Source organism: Acipenser ruthenus, chromosome 32 (genome assembly GCF_902713425.1).
Source record: "Acipenser ruthenus chromosome 32, fAciRut3.2 maternal haplotype, whole genome shotgun sequence".
NCBI classification, from domain to species: Eukaryota; Metazoa; Chordata; class Actinopteri; order Acipenseriformes; family Acipenseridae; genus Acipenser; species Acipenser ruthenus.
In genome coordinates this window covers 1109561-1126184 of record NC_081220.1, presented here as the reverse complement: position 1 = coordinate 1126184, position 16624 = coordinate 1109561, and the positions used below count along the sequence as shown (strand labels likewise).

The window sequence follows — 16624 nt, the reverse complement described above, 5'->3', positions numbered from 1 at the left end:
GCAATGAGGGGACCCAGGGAGCGGGTGTAGAGAGAGAACAGGAGAGGACCCGACTGACCCTTGGGGGACTCCTGTTCAGAGAGGGCGAGGTGTGGAGGTTGCGCCACGTCAGGTTACCTGGTAAGTGCGGTTGGAGAGGTAGGAGGAGAACCAGGCCAGAACAGTGCCAGAGATCCCCAGGTTAGCGAGAGAGGATAGTAGAATAGAGTGATCAACAGTGTCAAAGGCAGCAGAGAGGTCGAGGAGAATTAGGACAGAGGAGAGAGAGGCAGCTCGGGCAGACTTTAGTGAGTTGGTGACAGACAGGAGGGTGGTTTTAGTGGAGTGAGCAGAGCGGAAGCCATATTGGAGAGGGTCGAACAGAGAGTGTTTGGACATGAAAGTAGAGAGCTGGCGGTGTACAGTCTGCTAGAGGGTTTTGGAGAGGAAGGGTAGGAGGCAGACAGGACGGTAGCTCTGGAGGGAGGTGGGGTTGAGGGAAGGTTTTTTGAGGAGGGAAGTGATAGAGGCTTGTTTGAAGGCAGAGGGAAAGAGACCAGAAAGGAGAGATAAGATGCTGTGTGGTCCAGTGGTTAAAGAAAGGGGCTTGTAACTAGGAGGTCCCCAGTTCAACTCCCACCTCAGCCACTGACTCATTGTGTGAACCTGAATAAGTCACTTAACCTCCTTGTGCTCCGTCTTTCGAGTGAGACGTAACTGTAAGTGACTCTGCTGATGCATAGTTCACACACCATAGTCTGTGTAAGTCGCCTTGGATAAAGGTGTCTGCTAAATAAACAAATAATAATAATAAAATAATAATGTGTTGAGAAGGGAGGAGATGAAGGGAAGTAGAGCAGGAGCAGCAGCTTGAAAGAGGTGAGTAGGGAGGGGGTCCAGGGCACACGTGGTGGGTTTGTGACCCTGGAGCAGGGAGGAGAGGTCAGAGTCTGAGAGGGGAGAGAAGCTGGAGAAGGAGGGTGAGTTAGTAGGGGATGCAGTTGGTGTAGGGGTTGGAGTAGGAGGGGGTGCGGGGGAGGAAGTTGTGTTAAAGAGTTTGCGGATATCTGAGATTTTAGAAGAGAAGAAAGAGGCAAAGTCATCAGAGGAGATAGAGGAGGGAGGAGGAGGGGGGAGGGTTTAGGAGGGAGGAGAAGCTAGAGAATAGTTTACTTGGGTTGTTAGTGGAGGCTTGGATTACAGATTGGAAATAAGTACATTTAGCAGAGGAGAGAGTAGAGGAGAAGGAGGAGAGGAGAGTGCGGTAAAGGTCTAGGGCAGCAGGGAGTTGGGTCTCTTCCATTTCTTTTCAGCAGATGTGATTCTTGCTGAGCGGAGCGCAGAGGAGAGCCAGGGTTGGGGAGAGGAGGGGCGAGCAGGTCGGAAGCTGAGGGGACAGAGGGAGTCGAGGGAGGAGGGAGGAGAAGAGGGTGGAGGTAGCAGTCTACGGAGAGTTGTGAGAAGGAGTCGATAGGAGGGAGGTGAGAGAGAAGAGTGGAGGCAAGGAAACAGGGAGAGAGAGAGCGGAGGTTACGACAAGAGGTGACAGTGGGGGTAGGAGGAGCAGGGAGAGAGGGGAGAGACAGAGAAAAAGAGAGGGTGAGGTCCAGTTGACAGCCAGCTTTGTGGGTAGGGGGGGTGGAGAGAGACAGAAGTCGAAGGAGTGAAGGAGAGGGAGGAATCCGGCAGAGTGGCTGGGGTTGGAGAGATGGATACTGAAGTCACCTAACAGGACAGTTGGGGTAGACAGAGAGGACGGAGGAGAGTAGATAGTCAAGTTCATCTAGAAAGTGAGCGAGAGGTTCAGTGGGACGGTACAGTACAATTAACAGGAGTTCACAGGGAGAGGTTAGTTGGACAGTATGAATTTCAAAGGTATTAAAAGAGAGTGAGGAGAGGTCGGAGGGGACCGAAAAGAGTAAGGAGGGTGAGAGGAGAAGACCAGTCCCACCTCCCTGTCCAGTGACAGTATGGGACAGGACGTAGAGAGAGGACAGGGCAGCAGGAATTACAGTCTTATCAGGGGACAGCCAGTTTTCAGTGAGAGCAAGGAAATCGAGAGAGAGAGGTGGGAGGCAAAGGCAGAGATGAAATCAGCTTTGTTAGCAGAAGAGTGACAGTTCCAGAGTGCACCAGAGAGTGTGCGGGAGGGGGGGGAGAGGCAGAGGGATGAGGTTAGAGGGGTTGGAGGAGCAGCGGCGGAGAGAGGGCAGAGGACGAGGACGAGAGGACAGAACAGGGATGTGAGAGACAGTCACAGCAGGACAGGTAAGACAAATAGGCACAGTGGGAGCGGTGGGGTGGAGGGTACAGACCTGACTAGTAGATGGCTTCTTCCAGAGCGCTGTTAGGTTCGGATCTATTCGAACAGCATCTCAGCGCAGGCCTCCCCTCGCTGCATTCCCACAGCTAGACTCCCACAGCTAGACTCCCACAGCTAGACTCCCAGCTCTTTTGTTGAGGCTCTTCTGTTTGCTGGCACTTCTTGCTGGCGTGGAAATAGGCTGCCTAATATATATATATATATATATATATATATATATATATATATAACACTACCGGTCAAATGTTTTAGAACACCCCCATTTTTCCAGTTTTTATTGAAATTTAAGCAGTTCAAGTCCACTGAATAACCTGAAATGGTACAAAGGTATGCGGTAAACTGCCAGAGGTTAAAAAAAAAAGTTTAGGTTACCAAAAACTGAAAAATAATGTACATTTCAGAGTTATACAAAAAGGCCTTTTTCAGGGAACAAGTAATGTGTTAACAACTTACAGCTGTTCTGCAGCAATGGAAGTAAATTAAGCCTTGAAAGTTGATGCTAACAATTCCCACAGGTGTCCCAACTTTTGTTGATTACTTACAAACCCTCTGTCTGTATAAAAGCAGTGTTGGAACAGACTGTGTTACTACACCCTCTTAAGCATTATTTGGACAGTATTGTACTGCAGGAAGTAGTATACTGCTCTCATAATGGCGAGAAAAAGGCAATTAACAAAGGAAGACAGACAGACCATTATAACCCTTAAAATTGTAGGTCTTTCCTTTAGAGAAATTGCAAAGAAAGCCAAGGTGTCAGTGAGTACAGTTTCCTACACCATCAAAAGGCACTTGGAAACTGGAGGAAACTCTGACAGGAAGAGGTCTGGCAGACCCAAAGCCACAACAGAATCAGAAGACAAGTTTCTGAGAGTCAACAGCTTGCGTGATAGGCGGCTCACAGGACAACAGCTTCAAGCACAGCTTGATAGGTCGAGTGGCAGTAAGAAAGCCATTGCTAAGATGGCAAAATAAGAAAAAGAGGCTTGCCTGGGCCATGAAGCACCGCCACTGGACTACCGGGCAGCAGTGTGGAGTAGTGGTTAGGGCTCTGGACTCTTGACCGGAGGGTTGTGGGTTCAATCCCCAGTGGGGGACACTGCTGTTGTACCCTTGAGCAAGGTACTTTACCTAGATTGCTCCAGTAAAAACCCAACTGTATAAATGGGTAATTGTATGTAAAATAATGTGATATCTGTATAATATGAAATAATGTATAATGTGATATCTTGTAACAATTGTAAGTCGCCCTGGATAAGGGCGTCTGCTAAGAAATAAATAATAATAATAATACTGAAGACTGGAAGAAGGTCTTATGGACCGATGAATCAAAATTTGAAATCTTTGGTTCATCACGCAGGGTTTTTGTACGCCGTCGAGTAGGCGAAAGGATGGTTCAGCGGTGTGTGACACCAACTGTCAAACATGGAGGAGGAAGTGTGATGGTCTGGGGCTCTTGTGCTGGATCCAGAGTCGGCGACTTGCACAGAGTGAGTGGCACCCTGAACCAAAACTGCTACCACAGCATTTTGCAGCGCCATGCAATACCCTCTGGTATACGCCTAGTTGGTCAGGGGTTCATCCTACAGCAAGATAATGACCCAAAACATACCTCCAGGCTATATCAGAACTACCTTAGAAGAAAAGAACAAGACGGTAGGCCTCAAATCATGGAATGGCCAGCACAGTCTCCAGACTTAAACCCCATCGAGCTGGTTTGAGATGAACTGGACAGAAGGGTGAAAGCAAAGCAACCTACAAGTGCAACACATTTGTGGGAACTTCTGCAACAGTGTTGGGAAGAACTTTCCGAACAATATTTGATTTCCATTGTAGAAAGAATGCCACGAGTGTGTTCGGCTATTATATCTGCAAAAGGTGGCTACTTTGATGAGTCAAAAATTTAGATTAAATTTTGTTAAACAAAACGATTCCATGATTTCTTTGTTAATTCCAATTGCTTATTTGTTCTATGCTTTAATTTCAGAGTACATTGAGACATTAAACTGCGTAAATTTCAATAAAAACTGGAAAAATTGAGGTGTTCTAAAACTTTTGACCGGTAGTATATATATATATATATATATATATATATATATATATATATATATATATATATATATATAACAACTGCGTGGCAAAAGAACCAACTAAACTGTGTGGAAACCAATCAAATAGCAAATCAACTTCTAATCAATTTAACCACTCACCTGGTACTAATCACACACTAACTCAGCTAATTCAAACACCACCTTATAATGGAACTGAATGGAGTTAATTTAAAAATTACTTGAAGCAGGAACTTACCTATCTGCCTCGGTCCCTGGTTCCTGTAGACTAAATACATGTCATTCGATTTTTGTATTGGTATTTGTATTGAGGCAGGGAGGCTGCAGTTGTTTCTAAGCGACAATGAATCTGGAATAACATTCTTAGGGTTCGTGTCATACGACTTTGTGTCATCAAAGCTGTTTCTGGTGACGTTCAGTGGATTATATTTGGAATCTGTTTTCAGTATTCTGAGACGACAAATTAATAGCTCAGTTGGTCAGAGTGAAAGAATTTGCCATCAGTCAGCCTGGCTAGCTCAGTCAGTAGTGCGTGAAACACTCAAGCTCAGGGTAGTTGGTTCGAGCCCCACGTTAGGCATCATTTTTAAACACAAATTGTAGAAGTTTCTTCGAGGCAACTGATCAATGTCTGATTCTGTTCACATTGTATACAGGAATGCAACAAAATTAGTTATTGGTCACTGTCATATAGCAATTGCTATTGTAAAATGAGTGCATCATTTACACCTATAACGATATTGAAATAAATAATGTTACTTTTTTGGGTTGGCTCAATCCGTCTCTTTTTTTACAATTGTCATTACATCTTTCATGGAGCAACAGTTGGTATGTGCGTAATAAACCCAATTGGGCCTTGATACAATAGACAACCCTAGACTGTGCTGAAATAAATAATGCGGTTTTCTACTGTAACAAACGCAGCTTGTCAGGATTCTATTATGGTGTTGCCGAGCTGTTGAACGTTTCTCATAATACACAGGTTTACTGGACTGACAAAAAGGCGATCGACAAAAAGAATGCTATCTCGAAACACTAGCTTTGTCAAGTCGAAATAGCGCAGTTGGCACCGCGTTAAACTGAAGATCTAAAGGTCCCTGGTTCAATCCCGGGTTTTGGCAAACAGCAAAACTGTTTTCATTTTGAACTAACAAACAACGCATATTTTTTTCTTCAGTGTAAATGGAAGAAATAACAACTTATCAGAATGCCATTTTCTAATGTGATTAAGAAATACAGACAGCACCATCCCTGGGTGGGCTTGAATCACCAACCTTCCGGTTAACAGCCGAACGCGCTAACCGATTGCGCCACAGAGACCAACCTGTTAAACCACCACAGCATACGGTAGGGATCATCCTAGCATGTTAAACGAGGGCATTTCTCATGTAAGCTACTTCCAGAAATAGATGGTTTATACTGTTCTCAATGGTCCGCATCCCAGTCTGAGACCACGATCCAGTGGTAGACGATGTTTTTCAAAGTAATATGTTATTTGGAATATTAAAACAATCAAGTTAAATAACACATGTTTAGACAAAATATTTTTCAGTGACTTTAACAAGTAGTCTGTTTACAACAAAAATGCAAGCTGTGTTAGGAACACTATTTTAGTCTGATATAAAATGGAAATTAAAATGGTATTGTGCTGAAAAGAGATTGGTATCAGCTGTTGATTTCCTTAAAACAATATTTTATAGTAAAGTAAAGAAATTTATTCTTTTTAAAAATACGTACAATTAACCTGTCAGAGGTGAGATTTGAACCCACGTCTCCATTCAGAGACCAGAATACACAATTCTTTGGAACGACAGAGTCCTTGAGTCTGGCGCCTTAGACCGCTCGGCATTTTCACAAGCTACGTTTGTTAATGTAGAAAACCGCATTATTTATTTCAGCACACACTAGGGTTCTCGTATCAAGGCCCGATTGGGTTTACGCACATACCAACTGTTGCTCCATGAATGATGTTAAGACAATTGTAAAAAAAAGAATCGGATTGAAGTCAACCCAGAAAGTTAGATTATTTATTTCAATATCGTTATAGCTATAAACGATGCATGCATTTCACAATAGCAATTGCTATTTGACAATGACCAATAAGTAATTTTGTTGCAATACTGTATACAATGTGAACATAATCAGACTTTGCTCCGTTGTCTCGAAGAAACATCTTCAATTTGTTTTTAAAAAGGACATCCAACGTGGGGCTCGAACCCACGACCCTGAGATTAAGAGTCTCATGCGCTACCGACTGAGCTAGCCGGGCTGACTGGTGCATGGTACTTTCACTGTAACCAACTGAGCTATTAATTTGTCATCTTATTTGAGAATATACTGAATGACAGAACCAAAGATTCCAAATATAATCCACTGAACTGTAGCTTTATTATCATAATGAAAACAGATTACACATGACCGAAGTTCTGTATCAAAATTAAGTCGTAAGTATATGGTTTCCATTGTAGCTATTTACACACACTGCTCTGTTGTCTCCCAGGGTGTTATCTAACAAAACGACATATGCTGTGCTGCCATAAAGGATTACATAGACTTTCCTGCCCCATCTTGCTTTCATCTTAGATTTGATCTCAGGTTCTGCTGTGTTCTGCTCCCTCGATCACGTTCTGCAGCATCTCGCCTTGATAATCACTGCCGTATGCTTTGGCGGCTTAACAGGTTGGTCTCTGTGGCGCAATCGGTTAGCGCGTTCAGATGTTAACCGAAAGGTTGGTGGTTCAAGCCCACCCAAGGACGATGCTTTTTGCATTTCTTAATCACATTAGAAAATGGCACTCTGATACGCTGTTATTTCATCCAATTACGCTGAAGGATAAATGTGCTCTTTTTTTGTAGTTCAAAATAATACAAAACAAATATTGTCTTGTTGTTTGCCGAAACCCGGGATCGAACCAGGGACCTTTAGATCTTCAGTCTAACGCTCTCCCAACTGAGCTATTTCGGCTTGACAAGGCAAGTGTTTCGAGGTAGCATTCTTTTTGGCAATCCAGTAAACCTGTAATGAGAAACGTTCAACAGCTCGGCAACACCATTATAGAATCCGATGCCTTTACAAATGCGTTTCGAAACTGTTGTTTTCTCCCAAATGCGGTTCTCAACAAATGTTTTTTTTTTTTTTGTATTCCTTCCAGAGTAAGTCCAAAAGGCAAACACTGGAACTGGCTGCCTGAAAGTGCAGCGCTTGAACTGCCTCAACAAACGCTGAGCTCTAAAACGTGTACATTGAAAGTCGTTGTTAATTCTCAAAGGTCTGTTAAGCTTAAAAGTACCAATCATTACTTGCTGTACTTTAAATTTCTTCAAAACTAGTATTTCTATAGCTATGTTCTCTATCTCATGCAAGGAAGTGTTAATATAACTTTATTACCTAACTGTGTCAATGAAGACTGGTCAACAGTAATTTCGGATTCACTTTAGTTTATTGTGCTGTATCAAATGAAACATAAAAATGAATCGCAATACAATAAATCTCTGTTTGATCGCTATACAATCAATATGTTGTATAGGCTAAATTGTATAAATAAATGTCCGGAAACATTCAAATACGTTAAAAAAAATGAAATAGTGTGGAATAGAAACAAAGACGGCTTTGACCTCGACGTGATTTGAACACGCAACCTTCTGAACTGGAGTCAGACGCGCTACCGTTGCGCCACGAAGTCCTGGAGTAATGCCAGCTTATTATGCAATCCTAGAGTGTACAGCAAGCATGCCAAACACATGGTAATGCCGACGCTGATACTAGGAAAACACTCGGTATCACCAGGGTCATGGGAAACAGCCGACTCAATACGTGTTCGTAGCCAGCAGGGCTATGAAGTTGTCGGAAGAGTGTTTGATTCTCAGCTTTAAAAGTAAAGAAAACATAAAACAATGCGATTTGCTTTTATAAATTTCATTATTTGAAACGTGGGCATAAACACAGTTGTACTGGCTGGGAATCGTCTCTGGTCAATTACTTGGAAAGCAGCTATGCTGACCAATATATCACCAATAGGGAAAAGCTAGCAGTACTGAGTGACACAGAAGACGGATTCTCTCAGCGCGTCTCCTCTGAATGCACACTGGCACAAAGGGGCTTTTCTCATCTAATGTTTCCACTGTGTTTTTTGCTGTGTTGATTATTATTTGTCTATTTTGTTTGGTGCACGGGTGAAACGGAGTTCGTAATTAAAGTATTTTTTTGTTTTGTTTATCACAAGCACGGTGCACACGGACCTCAGGTCCCGCCCCAAACAATTGCAGGTACCTGTACACACCTGGAATTAAAAGGGCTTTGAGGTATTAAAAGGGTGAGGAACTAAGAGACTGGGAGCATGGAACGAGGAGATACCGGAATAGGAAAGAGAGAGAAGCCGAGGGAAGTAAACGAAAATAAAGAGGACGAGAATAGACAGCGAGTGGTTGGGGGTTTTTTTGTGCACGGACAGTGTCAGTTTCGTTTTGTTATTTTTTTTTCGTGGACTCACTCTGGGAGGACTGCGGAACTTGGTGATTGAAGACATTTGAAAAGAGGTACTGACAAGAACCTTTGCGTTTGTGGTTTATGTCAGGATATCAGGATCTCTCCTGAGGCCTTCAGCTGAAGCGCAGCACCCTATGGAGAGGGCTGTCCAAACAGGCGTCTGGACAGGAGCCCTAAGAGGAGGTCTGGACCAGAGAGTGGATGACGTATGGTTAAGTGAACAAATACACATTAAAATGCATCTAACGCTCAAAAATTAAACAATAATTCAAATAAACAAACTATGCAAAAAAGGAAAACCAATCCAATTAAAATTCAAAAATCATAAGTGATAATACTGAATAAAATAATAATCAACACATTCGACACCCGTGACATTACCACCACTGCGATCTTGAAAATGTTTCTATGCCACAAAATAATGAACAGTCGTTCATTATTTTGTGTATCAGCCGCCACACAAAGCTGAGCGCAGTGCGGTATACTGTAATGATGCTCCAGTCAGTCTTCCCGGACTGCACTTGAACCATCTTAAAAACACGAAGCCCCTAATAAGCTAATTTGTAAAAGTTAGTAAAGAATTGCGCTAATATAACGAAGCTAAATTTGAACTCCTAGCTGGAACAACGAGAGAGGGCGAGAGGGCGGGGCAGAGAAGGAGGGGGAGACGCTGCTAGGCAACCGGCTCGTGAACATTCCACTCAGCTGAGCAGAGACCGTTAGGATTTAAAAATGCGAACGTTCCGAGCGGCGTCAGGCGCTTCGTTAAATTAACACACCGTTGCTGGCATTTGAATATAACCATATTTTAAATACTCAAATAGGACTGTATTAAAAAATATATTATGTTTTTCAAAGTAATATGTTATGTGGAATATTAAAACATCCCAGCCTGAGACCACGATCCAGTGGTAGATGATGTTTTTCAAGTAATATGTTATTTGGAATATTAAAACAATCAAGTTAAATAACATGTTTGGACACAAAATATTTTCAGTGAGGTTAACAAGTAGTCTGTTTACAACAAAAATGCAATCTGTGTTAGGAACACTATTTTATTTGGATTTAAAATGCAAATTAAAATGGTATTGAGTGCTGACAACAGTTTGGTATCAGCTGTTGATTTCCTTAAAACAATCTTTTCTAGTAAAGTAAAGAAATGTATTCTTTTTAACAATACGTAAAATTGAACTGTCAAAAGTGGGATTTGAACCCACGCCTCCATTCAGAGACCAGAACACAAAGTTCTTTGGAAAGACAGAGTCCTTGAATCTGGCGCCTTAGACCACTCGGCATTCTGATAAGCTGCATTTGTTAATGTAGAAAACCGCATTATTTATTTCAGCACACACTAGGGTTCTCGTATCAAGGCCCGATTGGGTTTACGCACATACCAACTGCTGCTCCATGAAAGATGTTATGACAAGGGTAAAAAAGAAACGGATTGAAGTCAACCCAAAAAGGTAATATTATTTATTTCAATATCGTTGTAGCTACAAACGATGCACGCATTTTACAATAGCAATTGCTATTTGACAATGACCAATAAGTAATTTTGTTGCAATTGAGAGGAACGGTAGTTCCTCGCACAAGTTAGAAAAACTTGTTTGAAATTACCGAGAGTCTCCATACAGCTCAAAGAGTTTAGCTGTTTTTACCATGTTGCAGCGGCAAAACTAAATCACTTAGAATTACCATCTGTATCAGAATCAAAAGACTGAAACTTTCTTACCTCAAATGTGAAAAAAATGTACATACCTCTTATACACAATGAGGTATAAGTCGTCAAACTAAGGTGAAATTTTTATTCTCCTCCTCCTCCTTCCTCTTCCGTCTGGTTTTTAAGGGTGTGTAGCGACTATTCAAACAGAATGGGAGTGGTAAGTTGCCATGGCGACCAGGCAGCTTTAACAGGCAATGCGAGCCTGTGCCTCACGACTGCAATCTTCTGGCTCCTGCTGCTGCGCTTTTGCAACATGAGAGCTTCAACTCGCCGAATTGTGACATCTAAATATTGCAGGCTCCTCTTCCATACTTAATTACTTACTTACTTACTTACTTACTTACTTACTTACTTACTTATATCATCACTAACTGTTATAAAGCAAATGTTTTATACATAGACGAGGATTTTAATCGCATTAACAAAATATATGCTACCCTACCTCACTGAAGCCAATAGTTTCAATTCCAATCACAACCTCTAGATGGCAGCATAACACCACAAGCTCTACATAATTTAAGCTGATTTGCTATCGCTGCGAATCTCACACACTCCAAACTTTCTATCACAATTTAGTCATATGTCCGCTCATCCTCTCAGATACTACAAGCTTTAATACATGGTACGAGACTGGTAATGTGTTTGATTTATGAATTAAGGAGTTCCACTATTAGGAGAATGACTGACTGGAGTTGTGAAACCCAAACCTCTGATTAAAAGTTCATCTTTTCCATTCCAAACAGACATGATGGTAGCAAACCGCTGATCAATCCCGTATTAACTAACAGGATGGTCGGCATCTCATCTCTCTGCCTTCTTTTTTAGAAACAACTCAGCAGTCGATTTCATATATTTGTTCAGGTCCAGCTGCTCCAGCGACCAAATCTTCATTTACCACTGGATGGAAAACATTTACAACTTTCTGCACTCAAAACAAAATACATCCCATTCCGATTTAATGAACAGCGGATTGTAGCCTCCATCGCCCATGCAAGGGATTCTCTTCACTTAGCCCCCACTACCGTTAAAGCCTACATCTCTGGAATTCAGTATTTCTGCCGCCTCATCTCCGTCCCTTCTCCAACACTCCTATCCATCCCATCAGTTTGCTGACACTCAGAGAGATCCTCAAGTTTTTACTACAGAATACTACACCTTGCAGTATAAAAAAAGTGAACCATGCCCAGTGTTAAACATGGTGGAGGTTGTGTGATGGTCCGCAAGTTTCACAGCCCGGTCCCAGAAGCAGACCTCAACCCGCGGCAAGTTCCTCCTTTCAATCAGCTGGTGTTCCACTAAACTCCACACTCTCCAGCCTCCCCCAGTCGCCCTGCAGCCCAAAAATAGCATACCAGTATCAGATTGTAATTCCTATTTGAAAACATACCTATCATTACTTTTGCATTTAATGCAAATTATTAGCAAACGGCATTTATAAATAAAATACCTTTAAGTGCGTTGCTCCGGCTGGTCGGTTAATGGAGTCAAAATTCTTGAGTGTTTCTATTTTTTTTTTAGTAAATCCTAAAAACAAAATAGCATATACTTCATCTATTCAGGAATACAGTATTGCTTTAAGACAACAGGATAAAACAGCACCAGACACTACAGCACAATGCATACCAATAGGATTTATATGGAGACGAGTCTTCAGCTCCCACCGAGAAGAAGACAAAGAACACTTTGAGCAGAGTTCTTGCTTCAGAGTGAATCGTGGATTTCCTGAAGAAGCGGGTACAGAGACACTGGGGGGAGCACAAAGTATTTACATAAATCTTGCCACCAAAATTCCCCAGATATTTCCTGACAAGCTAAGTAAATATAACATCATCCTTTATGATATCTTGGAGGGGGCTATAAAAAGAGAAAGGATCAAAACTCACCCTCTTTTCATGCACATCACTGCTCCCCGGAGAGATCTTAATAAATTCCAATTGCTCAATATACCGAGATCACTGGATAAAAGGTAGGTAAGTTTTTATTTATATATATATATATATATATATATATATATATATATATATATATATATATATATATGACCAGTTGTCATTTTCTGCAAATAAATGCTCTAAATGACAATATTTTTATTTGGAATTTAGGAGAAATGTTGTCAGTAGTTTATAGAATAAAACAAAAATGTTCATTTTACCCAAACACATACCTATAAATAGTAAAACCAGAGAAACTGATCATTTTGCAGTGGTCTCTTAATTTTTTCCAGAGCTGTATATATATATATAATGTAATCCACGGGATTTCCACAACGCAATGGTTTATCATATTTTGCCTAGAATAATATTAAATATAATCTTTTTTAAAATATGATAAAGATAAAGTGGTATACAGTTTGAACACATTAGAAGCTGTTCAAGGACGCACATTTTAATGACTAGTCTATATGAAAACATTCTTGTGAAAAAAAAACAACCAGCTAAAAACCATTATTTGATTTTCCTGTCTTTATTTTTAACAAAGACAATGACGTTTGCAGACAGCGTTAGTGTTCTGGTCAGCGAGAAGTACTGAATAACTGTTTGCACTGTTCCGTGTTTGTTTTCAGCTCATTGAAAGATGACATTCTACAATGACATTTATCCACTTTACCCTCAACAAAGGACGCCCTTCATCTTCAACCTCAGCCAGCTCATACTCATTCTGGTGTTTTTAGTCCTTGCTTGCAGTTTCCTTGTTATACTAACAGTCATTTCTAATGAAAAAACACTGTTTCCAGCTAAACCGACACAGGCACCAAAATGTGAGTGTAACATAGATTATTCTGCTCCAGTTTCGGACTGCAAATGCATGTAATGAACTTCTCTTCCACTAGGCTTCGCTTAAAACACAAGAATCCACTGTTATTTAATATTAATAACCCGCTTTCCAAACACTACACACTTAAACTAGATAATATATTCTATCTTTATGAAACTTTCTTTTATAATACATATCATATACCACGATGCTAACAAATTTAAAACTCCTTTTTATATTTTATTTACCATTTATAAAATGTCACAAACCACTCAGACTGGAAGTTTTCTTCCTCCACCCTCAAAAGAGGGCAGAACGATCATCAATGATCAAGAACAGCTAGAGTGAAGCAGCACTCAAGAGCCGCTTCACGCTCAGAAGAAAACACTGTAACTCCTCATCATGGTTAGCGAGACCAGACACTTTAGAAACACATTTCACTAGAAACAAACTATAGAAATGATCCCTGAAAGTATAGTCTTAACAAATACAGGGGAAAACAACTTCCCTTCTCCCGGCATGTATCACTGCAGTGATGGTTTCTGATTCAGGGTCCTTTCTAGTATAACACTTGTTCATAGTAATGTTAATAATTGCCAATGTGTTTCAAACACAAAATTCACATAATGAAATAACCACTCAATTAAAGTATAATGTAAAAAAGAGAAGATAAGTAATACCCAGGGTGCACCTGTCTATGAATAATTTAAAGAAACAACCAATCCCCAATCTCTCTAGCCGGGGGAGGTTTCAGTCCCCACCCACCTGCATAGTATTCAGGAGGAGGAAGGCTCTGGTCATTTCAAGGGTTTTGCTGCAAATGTGTTTCTTACCCTTTAAGTGCCGTTGTCCTAATCTGAGGCTACTTTGTCATTTTTGGTGCATTTTTAACTGGCATCTTATTTGAATGTTCTTTTAACTCTATTGTTATGATATCTTACTCTAATTGTGTTAACCGTAACAGTTAAGTCTAGATGTAACGTATCAGATTACATAAATACACCTTGTGTTCAGATTTTTTTTTTTTTTTAAATGTATGCGTCCTCTATGGGTAGAGACAGATAAGATGCGTACCTGCTGTTTATACACATTAACATTTACGAAATACACACACTAAATTGAAATGTAAAATTTTAGAAAATCTACTTTGCCAACAGAAGAAAAACAAGCTAGCAGAGAATGGTTTCGATCCATCGACCTCTGGGTTATGGGCCCAGCACGCTTCCGCTGCGCCACTCTGCTATGCCACTCTGCTACAGCTGCTGCAGTTGAGATGATCCGTTTTTTTTTTCTCCCAAATACGGTATGCAAAGTATGCAACCTGCCCACTGATCACAAGCAGTTTTATCCCCCAGTTTCGGCTGCCAATTCCAATATTCAGTCTGTAAAGCATCTTAAATCGTGGAAAGCGCTCTTTGTTTAAAATTACACTGAAGACTTATTTTGTTCGACCAGGTTAATAATTGCAACACCAACGTCTGCTGTTCAACTAAACACAACACTCTCCAGTCTTCTGCAATCTGCTCATCACTACATGGCCACACCCTTAGCCCCAGCGACCAAATCTTCATTTACCACTGGATGGAAAACATTTACAACTTTCTGCACTCAAAACAAAATACATCCCATTCCGATTTAATGAACAGCGGATTGTAGCCTCCATTGCCCATGCAAGGGATTCTCTTCACTTAGCCCCCACTACCGTTAAAGCCTACATCTCTGGAATTCAGTATTTCTGCCGCCTCATCTCCGTCCCTTCTCCAACACTCCTATCCATCCCATCAGTTTGCTGACACTCAGAGAGATCCTCAAGAGCCTCCCCTCCCTGCTGCTCCCTCCTGGCTCCCTATATCAATAGACATCCTTCACTCTTTAATCTCTACCCTCAGAAAAGGCTGCTCTGTCCATTCAATGACCTGACCATGGAAGTACTATGTTTAACTGTTCTTGTGAAGCACTTCCTCTGCAGGACTCCTGAAGGAACAGAGTGCACCCTGTGAATTTACCATGACAGCATCACTGATTTACCGACTTAAAAAAAAGGCAACAGTTACCAGGACATCAAGGGAAATACAATGAATAGACTCGGAGTGTTAAGCCATTTCAACCATGAGGTCTTGTGAACCATTCCGTGCACCCAGATACTGGCCAGCTGTAGTAATTTTACTACAGAATACTACACATTGAAGTAAAAAAAAAAAAAAAGTTAACCATGCCCAGTGTTAAACATGGTGGAGGTTGTGTGATGGTCCACAAGTTTCACAGCCCGGTCCCAGAAGCAGACCCCAACCCGCGGCAAGTTCCTCCTTTCAATCAGCTGGTGTTTCATTAAACTCCACACTCTTTAGCCTCCCCGAGTCGGCCTGCAGCTTCAGGGAGCATTGCATTCGCCCCTTCCACTTGCTCTTCTTATTCTACTGCCTGGTCTTTCTTCACCACATTCTGTGCCCAGATTTGTATCTCTCTCACCTCCTATAACCTTCAACACCTCCTTGCCTTTATGACAGACCTCAGGCTATCCCTTAACCTGGCCCCTTCCTCCATCAGGAATGATCTCTCAGGTATACAGCACCAGTTCCTCCTCCGTTCCCCACCCAGCAGTCGGAGGATGCTGCCTGACCCAGCAGAAAGTGTTTATATCTAATCCTTTGCTCTTCTTGTGTCTCCCTCTCTACATCACCTAGCGGCCAGAGCATGCTGCCTGACCCGACGAGAAGGGAAAACTCTTCGTCCCCCTATCTTGTCCTGCTATCAGTATCTAACCTCAATGTTACTAAGCACCATTCCCAAACTCCAGCCCTCAATCTCGCCATCCCTCTCAAACTCCTCTCACTCTTAAACTCTCAAATGTCTCACCCCTCTCAAGCCTTCTAAGCAACCGGAGAAATCATTCTTAATATCTCACTCCCAATTTTCGCCTCTCAAGCCCTCGTAGGCAACCAGTGAAATATTAGTCAAGGCCTATTTAAAATGTTCTTATGTTCTCTAGAAATGACCCTTTCAAATATAGACTTAACTTTTATTGGCAGACCGTCGGCCCCAACTGGCAAGCTCTAATTCATATGATACAATGACTGGGCAACAACGAGGTGTTCCATTAACAATACAAACTAACTTGAGACAGCCAAGCCGTTAAAGCATACCTTAAGTTTGTCGTGTGATACAAAAGCAAGTTTTGGCATTTTTGCATTGCCTGCCTCGTCAAACAAGCTCGAGCCACAGCACACAGCGCTGCTGCATCGGGACAGAGGTGGATTTTAAAGCGACTGAATCAACGAGCTGAGACTACCTTT

At 41.6% G+C, this 16624-nt stretch overlaps 3 non-coding genes across 3 annotated transcripts; all 3 read right to left on the bottom strand.

Annotated features, from left to right (window-relative positions):
* Positions 1–7260: 7260 nt before the first annotated feature.
* trnaf-gaa (transfer RNA phenylalanine (anticodon GAA)) lies at positions 7261–7333 on the bottom strand. Its single transcript has one exon. It is a non-coding gene; the product is annotated as a tRNA-Phe (tRNA).
* A 646-nt stretch (positions 7334–7979) lies between these two features.
* On the bottom strand, positions 7980–8051 carry trnaw-cca (transfer RNA tryptophan (anticodon CCA)). The gene has a single exon. It is a non-coding gene; the product is annotated as a tRNA-Trp (tRNA).
* Positions 8052–13598: 5547 nt separating this feature from the next.
* LOC117970200 (small nucleolar RNA U3) lies at positions 13599–13813 on the bottom strand. The gene has a single exon (XR_004662773.2). It is a non-coding gene; the product is annotated as a small nucleolar RNA U3 (small nucleolar RNA).
* Between the last annotated feature and the right edge of the window lie 2811 nt (positions 13814–16624).